Source organism: Neopsephotus bourkii, unplaced genomic scaffold, assembly GCF_033783945.1.
Source record: "Neopsephotus bourkii isolate Nb327-2 ecotype Australia unplaced genomic scaffold, CSIRO-AGI_Nbou_v1 NB_705, whole genome shotgun sequence".
Lineage (NCBI taxonomy): Eukaryota > Metazoa > Chordata > Aves > Psittaciformes > Psittacidae > Neopsephotus > Neopsephotus bourkii.
This window is the reverse complement of record NW_026901204.1, coordinates 282,647-291,789: the sequence shown is the minus strand read 5'-3', so window position 1 is coordinate 291,789 and position 9,143 is coordinate 282,647. Positions and strand designations below refer to the sequence as shown.

The window sequence follows — 9,143 nt, the reverse complement described above, 5'->3', positions numbered from 1 at the left end:
CCTGTGAGGGTATGAGGCAACGCTGGTAGGAAGGAGAAATATCTTTCTTATACTACGTGACAGTTGGAAAAACCAGACAAGCTTTCAGGCTGGCACACTTGTCGGGTAACCATGGCATTTAAAAAAAATTACTTAATATCTCCAAAAACCAATGCACTAGCTTGCTTAAATCAGCATTTCAATTCTGAAGGAAAAAGGTGGATAATCTCAGGCCAGTAAATGCTCTGGTCTGCTCCGACAGTGTGGATCTACACTAGGAGAATCAGAATTTGTAACTACTCTAAGCATGACCTGCTAATGGCTTTCTATTGCCACCTGGCAGGACATACTCATTTTACCTTCAATCTGAATTATAAACCAAGACAACAAAGAAACATGTCATTATGTTCAAGGGTCAGAGACGCTTTGAGTTCCGAGAGGGAAAAACCAATATTCTAACTACCAAAGTAACAGAATAGGGCAACTGTGATAAATACCACTATCACGAGGAAAGCACAAAAATCTCAGCCCAACACTAGGCACAGAGCTAACACAGGTTTAACCAAACTGCGTAAATCAAAATAAGTAAAAGCACAATACACCACAGTACCAACCTTAAATAACTAGGTGGGTTTCTGGACTTTAAGGTACCAGTTTCACAATTTTTAGTTTAAATAATAACTGTATTCTTCAATTCTTTTTTAGCTACTGCAATTTAAGTCTACTCTGATTTTGTCTCGATAAAAAAAAAAAATCACTGCAGACACAAGTATAATAGTACAGAATGCTACAATCATGCGGTAATCTACTACCTTCTGCACCCCGTTCAAAACAATACAAAAATAAAGACTCTCCAGTAACTGCAACTCTCCTCAGTTGCACTTAGTAACTAATCAAAGGTCTTAAAACTCATAAAAACCTTCAAGTTTGCTTTGCACCAGATTGCTGTTCACATGCATCTATATTTAAAAGAAGGAAAAGAGCTTTTAGTTGAAAAATATTTGAGGCTTTTCTTCTGAAAAGAGTAAATTAACTGGGAAAAAAATCAAAAGAAAGAAGAATTTATCACTGCAATTCAGCAAGAAGCAAAGCATTTATAATCCTGGGAGCAGCATGTAAGTACTCTCCAACAGAAATACTGGCTACTTGTTTGAAATCCAGCTGTTATCCAGACACATTAAATATGAGTAGGGGGTTCATAATACACTAATTACAACTTCCTCCTACCTGTCTGACACAACAATTTCTTGAAGGAGAATTTCAACCATGATAGCTATTTTGGGAAATATGCAGCTAGATCTAAAATTTACTGGTTAATGCTTGGAATATAGAACCCCTCTTTCCCTTCTGCCTCACTGCTTATGCCATCCTCCCCTGCTTCAGGGGTGGATGAGGTTTGGTTCAGGGCTCCATTCATCCATTTTCTTTGTTTTTACAGGCAAGGTTTCCCAACATAGGGAAGAATGCAGACAAGCACGTGCTATGTCTGACTTCATAAAATTTTCCATTCTCTCAAGTTTTTAAATCAAGTCAAGGCAGCATCATTATAATTATCACCTATCAGTTACACCATGTTTTAATCTCAAAGTACTGCAACATTGCCGCATTGATAAGACTGGGCATTAAACAGTCCAGCTTGTTTCACAGTCTCAGCATGCAGATCTGGTTATGCAGAGCAAGAATAAAAATTATCAGATTGGTTAGAAACATTGTTTTTTCGGTTTGGGGTGTTTTTTTTTTTTTTTTTTGTCCTTTATTCATCGTTCAACTAAGAACTGATTTCTCTGGCAATATTATCACAGTGCCTACTGATTGAGTACAGCTGAATTTTAACAGGAAGGAGTATATAGTACATCAACTTCTACCATTAGAAACACAAAAAACTTCTAGGTTAATACTTTTTTCCCCTAGGACTACAAGACATTCTTACAGACACAAAACACTAATACGCATCTCAAACCGAACACTGCTAGCACTGGACTGCAATAAAAACTATTCGTGAATTAATATAAAGCAGCTAAAAAAACAACAACCAGAGTTTCATTAAAGTTCACTTGGTTTGGTATCGTAAACTTTGGTAGGGGAGACCCAGCTCCCAAAACTATGAGCTTTTGGAGAAGTTTAACACTACAAAACCACAATGCATTTGACAGATGCTAGGTTCACTGGAGATGAACATTAAAGACAGACAACTACGATAAGAAGCAGTACGCCATACGGAATATCCAAGCCATCACTTTGGCAAGAGGGAAGGGAAGATGCACAAGCAAGCCCTTCAGTTTTAACAAAATCATTACTGGGACAGAATAGCCCTGCTTTGCCATGTAAGTGCTCAACTGCAGCTGGCCAAAGGACACAGCAAAATCATTTTAAAACTATGTGAACTAAATTCTCCAAGATCACTAATTAAGATTCAATCAAATTTCTCCAAAGACTGAGTAATACATTGGTTATGACCCATTACCTCCTCCATCTAACTGGTATGTTGGTTTAGTAGCCACAATCATAAGCATTAAATGTAAAAAAAAAAAAAAGTAAATAAAGTAAGGAGAACAAAAACAACTTTGGCCATATTTTCTATGCCTGAGAACATCCAAAAAAGTCTGCTAAGCTTAAAAGCACTCAAAACCACAGCACCCTAAATAAATCCACAGCACAAAAAAAAGTTAATTGGCACACGCCCACGTAAGTACTAGCAAAACTTAAAAATTCTAGTTCAGAAAAAAGCATTTCAAAGAAGTCAAAAAGCAAAACAAAAAATAAAAGACAAAGCATAAAAACCTCAAAACACCCCAAACACCTCACCTTGATAAAAGCCGAACCCAAAAGAAGCTCCCTGTTTGGAAGCTGTGCCTTATATATCCCAGGCCCTACCCACAGCCCCTCCCTCAATGCCCTGGCTCAGGGGTGGGGCCAATCACTACCCCAGATAAAAGCAGCCTGACAAGGGACAGCTGGGTTGGTTTTGGTTGGAGTTTGCTTTGTTGGTTTGTATCTAGCTTTTAAGTTTTTGGCCTTTTTTTTATGCTTTAGGTTTACTTTCAAAGCTCACAGACTGCATAGCTTCTATTTTATGAAGTCAGGTTGAGAGTTACACACAGAAAACTCTCAAAAAGCTTAGATATTAATGAATTTTCTGCTTCCTTTCACACAACGCCTGGCCTTTACCAACTGCCTTGTGTCCTAACTGGTTGTGTCTTGACATCCTCTTTTCCACAGCTTCCATCATGGACCTCTGTGCCATCTGCCTTGACCACTATATTGCAATTAAAAAGCCAGTCCTGGCTAGTCAGTACAATTCATGGGCTACAACAATCATCAAAATGACCGTGGTTTGGCTCATTTCAATAGGTGAGACTCTGAACTGGAAAAGGAACGCAGAAGCTTTTCACATCCAAAACAATGGGTGACTGCTGGTCAAAATGGAAACTCTGGCCAAGTACTACTGATTAGCAGACCCTAACATCTGGGCTGGCCTAAGTCCACCTCTTAGCTCATACATAGCTACACCACAAGAATTGGCCTCAAGCACCGCTCCTGATCAGGCTTACCCTACTCGATCATACCTTTTCTTAATGGTCTTCCAAGTCCAAAACTCAGAAGACAATAACTGCATGCATAGTATGCCTTCCAGGAAAGCATGAGTTTATGCTCCTGTGGTAGTATATTCTGTTCCACACACAGTTTAAAGACTTGAATAGATGCTGCTAAAATCTGTACTTCACAATTTTCCCATGAAGCAAGTAAAAAAAGGTTTATTAGTTGTATCAAAGACTGAAAGATCAATGAATGGCTGGTAAAACTCACATTGAAAACTGAGATGCACTGGCAATATAACATATAGAAAGGCTAACTTCTAAGCAAAAAAAAAAAAAAAACTCAACCAAAACCAAACACCCTGAAGAGTGTAAAGGAAGCCAATGAATAAACTTTTAAATTAGCACCTCTGTGATGTGCACCTGCCTTTAAGGATTGAAAATAAAGAAAAAAAAAATCTGTTAAATGAGCTAAGGAGGTGAAACATATAATTCAGATAAACTAAGGTACACTGCAAGCAGCCATAGGCAGAGTGCCGTATGCTCTGTGTGCAAGAATAAGAAAAAAATTATTGTGTGCTACTAAGGCAAATGATTCATGGTAGAATGGCTACATCCACCATTTTGGCCAAGGTATACATGCCTAAACCCAAAAAGCCTAACTTCAAAAAAAATTCAGGAAGAACAGGGATGATAGGAGAAAAGATGCTATCTTTACCATAAAAAAAAAAACCCAACCAACCTAACAAGCAAACAAAACCCTGTTGCCATGACAAGACACGTACAAATTGACCTTTTAATGCCTGGTTTGTTGTTAGTTATCAGTGCTGTACTTTTGTCATTTCCTTTTTATCTGACAGGGGAGCATTCTGCAGCTGAGCCAGGGTTCTCCAAATCTAAGGTTAACTTGCCTCAATCCTCACTTTAAATCTTTGCTCTATCTGAAAGTGTGCCTCTTATTAATAAAGGTATCAAATGGCTGAAGAGTTGGTTTTGCTCTTGCTGCCTTCAACCAACTTGACTAAGCAGAGTAGCAGAGGAATACAGTAAATGCCAACAACATCTCTTTAAGCAGTATCAGGAAATATCACACAACTTTGACCAGGCAGTAAGGAAACTACTGGTTTTGTTGCAATGTCAAACTGCTGGCAAACGAAGTGCTGACTGCAATTTAGTGATAATAAAGAATTCATTTAAAAGACAGGACTGATAAAGTTTTTTATATTTTCTTATAGAGTGGTGAATCACAATGCTAGCTGGTCTCATCTAAAAACTTTTAAATATGCAAGAGACTTTAAACAACAAATCCATCTTAAACACAACCTGCATAATTCTGGCAACTATTAAACTACTTGTATATATGAAAGAGTCAAGGCAGGGTGAAAAAAAAAATAAGAAAAAAAAAATCAGCTGTGTCCAGTAACTTGATGGGGTTAAGATAAGAAGCAAAGACTAGATACATGTATTTACCAAACTGCCCTTCAAAAAGTGCAAAGGTTACCCCAGGGTAAGGGGGGTGGAAGCAGCTGGCATTAGGGAAACACATTTCACTAGAGGAAAAGCCATACTAACACCTACAGTCAAAACTACTCACGTTTTTTACACTTGAGAAGTTGGCAACTTTATACTGCTTCCTCAATCAGTAAAGGCTAGGCCCAATCTCCTTCGAAAAGGCACTCTTTTATAGCTGATGTTGCCATGTCTTTACTGTTTGCCCAACTACACACATAATGCTCTCAGTTCTCCTTCACCCTGAGTTAGCTCCAGAGCTCAGGAACTACTTTCTTTAGAGACCCCGAGGCTTCAAGCCCAAAAAAGACTGCAAGCGATTACCATATGCTGAAGTACTTTGTTCGTGTCCTGCAGGAATTGCTATTCCAGTCCCTGTCAGAGGCACTGAAGATGGAAATGGCAACTCTACAAACATCACATGAGCCCCGATGCCCCATCGTTTTCATGACTACATTCTGTACGGATCAGTGGCTTCATTCTTCATTCCCCTCGTTTCATGATAGTCACTTATTTTCTTACAATCTAAGTGCTACACAAGAAGGTCTACTTGATAAACAAACCACCTCACCATTTCACTTGCTCAACAGTGTCCACAGTATTTCAGTGTGACACAACATCTGCGCCCTCGCCAGAAAAGGTGGCCATGCTAAACGGCTCGAGAAAAGACAAGATTTTGTCCAATGACATGCCAATCTGCAGAACATAAACAACAGGGACAAAGTCCATGAAAAAAATAACCAGTGAGCAAAGGGCATCAAAAGTTCTGGGGATTGTACTTTTTCTTTTCTTGTTGATGTGCTGCCCATTCTCCATAACAAACATAAGTTCAGTTCTGTGCAACTCCTGCAACCAAGAGATTTCTCAAAAGCTTACGGAGATACTTGTCTGGATAGGATATGTATCCTCAGGAGTGAACCCTCTCGTCTATACAATAATCAACAAAACATTTAGGGGCGCTTTCAGCAAGTATATCACTTGCAACTATCGGACCACAAGGCCTATCAAGGCCCTTAAAAAACGCTCCAGCAGGATCTCTTTGAGAAGCTCTGCAATAGAAAATTCCAAGTTCTTTGTCATGCATGGGATGAGAAATGGGATTAACCCCATCAGATATCAGAGCCCAATGAGGCTGAGGAGCTCACCCATCCAAGCATCATAAGCCGTTCTGCTGGATACATCGCTGCTCACAGAGAATTAAATTGATAAAACAGAAGAACAAGTCAGATACGTATAGTGGAATGGCAGCTATGCCTATATCATAGTGTTACTGTATGTATTGTTCTAGGTAACACAAATGTACTGTAAGACTATATAAATACTGTTGTTTTCTGTTACTTATGCAAGCAACACCTTACAAATCAGTATTAATTCCTCTCCTCCAAAGCCTCCCCTATTTTAACCCAACCCCATGGTGGCACTCACAGCTTCATTCCATGATAAATGACTAATGCAGAAATGTAGCCAAAAGGAAATAAATAAAAGCTAAACCAATCTGAATATCTGACTTCAGTTCTCACCACACCCAGGCCCTTCAAAGTACATTTTTATAAGAAAATCGTCTCTGTACAAACACTAACATTTACTCTGGCAAGATGACAGAACATTCTGTAGGTTGATGCTTTATGATGAAATAAGCAAGGGGATACAAGCATGCTTGTTTTAATTTAAATCCACCTTTACTCTGTGTAAACAGAACTGCACATATACCCACTGCACTACCTCCTACGACACCTTCATTTGCTGAGATTGTATATCCAAGTATGAGGTTTTTTTATTCTCTATGGATATGCGTACCAGAAGCAGAATCACTTGCTACCGAGACCAAAAGGTGTCCATTCCACAACAGGTGAAACTGTTTCTTGGCAGAATGAGCAAAATTTCCATGTGCTGAAATTGTCCCTTTGTTGTTTTACTGTAAGAGTACGTAGAATCTTGTACCCACCTGAATTTCATTTCCATTACTCTCACATACAAATATGTCTGGTATTGTTAGATTAGTCAGATGTTCTTTTCATACTAAAAAAGTAACAGCATTTAACCAAAATATGACAATACCACATCAGTGATAATGAGTAAACCAGGACAGGCAGTGCCTGGAACTTCCCTTTAATTTAGATGGACAAACTTCCTTTTTTACTATCATTGGAACTTCAGTGAAAGCCTTCCCTTATCTTCCATAGTTCACACAAGGCAGAAAAATCACAGATAGAATAGCTATTGCCCTTGAAAATAAGAGCAAGTGTTTCAGAGCCAGCAGAGACGCAGTACTATCCGGACCGGCACACATTTGCAGTTTAGCTTAGCTCAGAATAATTTCACTGGAATAATGGCATAAGACTGTAGATGCCAACCTGCACCCTTTCAAACATGCTCAAGCCTTTCATCAGAGCATCAAATTCATACAAAGAGTTGCTCATCACAACCCATAAAAGTTACCAGAGTCTAGCATCTGTGAAATGAGGAGCTTCTGACAGTTCCAGAACACCTGCCTTTGGGAAGGGAAATCGGATTTCCCCAAAGTACTGGGGTTCTCACAATAAGCAGCCAGCTCACTATTTTTTTCCAATAACTCCCATTTACACTAACATTTTTAGCTGGGTCTTCTTTTTCGTTTTTAGTGTTTTCAGAACCCTCTAGTTACAAACCAAAATTACGTCCAGAAAAAGGCTTACTTTTTTTCCTCCTCAGAACAGAAAGTACAAAAGATAATATGTCCTTCCTACATGTTTTTCCATATATTTAATTTAGAACATACACACATCTGAAACAGAGCCTAATGTAAAAATGGCCACGGGAGGAGTCCCAGAAGAAATTACTAAAAATACTTCTGTGTTACTTTAAGTTGCCTTCTTCCTACCCTTTTTGGTGATAGTCACTAGTCACTTTAAGTTGAAAAAAGCTCTAACTGCTCTTACTCCTCTTTTTGTTAAAATGTGTTTAAGGGGATCCTGTAGTTAAAGCCAGAATTGATGGACTACTATACTTGTAAAAGATACCTATATCTAAAAATATTTGAGATCAAAAGCCTTATTAAGACCTAGACTACATGAAGCTCTAGGGGTGAGGGAATAGGAATAAAATGAACCCACCCCAAAGTAAAGACTCTCAGTAATCAGTAGTTAGACTACACTAACAGGAAATGACACTTGAAAAAGTCTCCCTCAGCTAAAAAAATATTTTGTCAAGCTGGCATGTAGATTTCTCAGTTTTAGTAACCATATAAAGAAAAATGTTCCAGTTATTGAATACAGTCAGCAATAATCAACCTCAATCCAAAGGACTAGTGGCTCATCTAAAATCCAGTCTTCCTACAAAGAAAGGAAATTTCTCCAAGGACAGAAAAACATGCACATTCCATTTAACATGACAAGTGTAAAAAGAAGTTGCTTGTTCACTGAGAAAGCAAATAAGTGAAGAATTCAGGTAACAGTTCTGGAAAGCATAAGGACAGAGGGAGAAGAAAAATGATGAGGAGATGCAGAACTATGAAATAAAAAGACTGTGACAGCAGAGATATTGTTTCAGCAACTTGATCTACAAGAACAGATTTGAGCAAAGACATTACCTTCATTAGCAAGACATGATTGAAAATAAGAGAGTCACTGCAAGCTGCTGTAAGAAAGCACAACTTTGTTGTACAGTAACTAAGGACAACACCGCTCTTGGGGTGCTGACAAGCAAGATGGGAAGCTCAGGGCTACATCCACGGGCATCATCTTTAAGCATCACAAATTTATAAAGCATTCCTTTCTCTGAAGTAAGATGCTATCAATTCTTTCAGAACCTGGCCCACGACAAACCAATCACGTGGCCAGCTATGTGGCCTCAATGTACTACATGAAAATAATAACTTATACAGTTACCTAGTTTAACTTCCCTCATTAACACAGAAGCTTTTATCTGGCATATTTCATCTCTGTTTCAACTACTACAGAAGCAAGACAAGAGTAAAAGCTGATCTGCAACATACAAGCACTGCAGAAAGAAATACATTTTAAAAGAGCAATGTGCAAAAATTAGGTTTTTTGTTCTTGTTGTTTCATTAATACATTAGGAGATACTTAGTTAATATTCTGGCTGCCTATCCAATTAAAAATTACAGCACAGACATGGACA

The 9,143-nt window shown here is 38.5% G+C and overlaps 1 pseudogene; it reads left to right on the top strand.

The window, feature by feature from the left end:
• The first annotated feature begins 3,128 nt into the window (after positions 1-3,128).
• Positions 3,129-6,312, top strand: LOC133212446 (5-hydroxytryptamine receptor 2B-like; annotated as a pseudogene).
• The last annotated feature ends 2,831 nt before the right edge of the window (positions 6,313-9,143 follow it).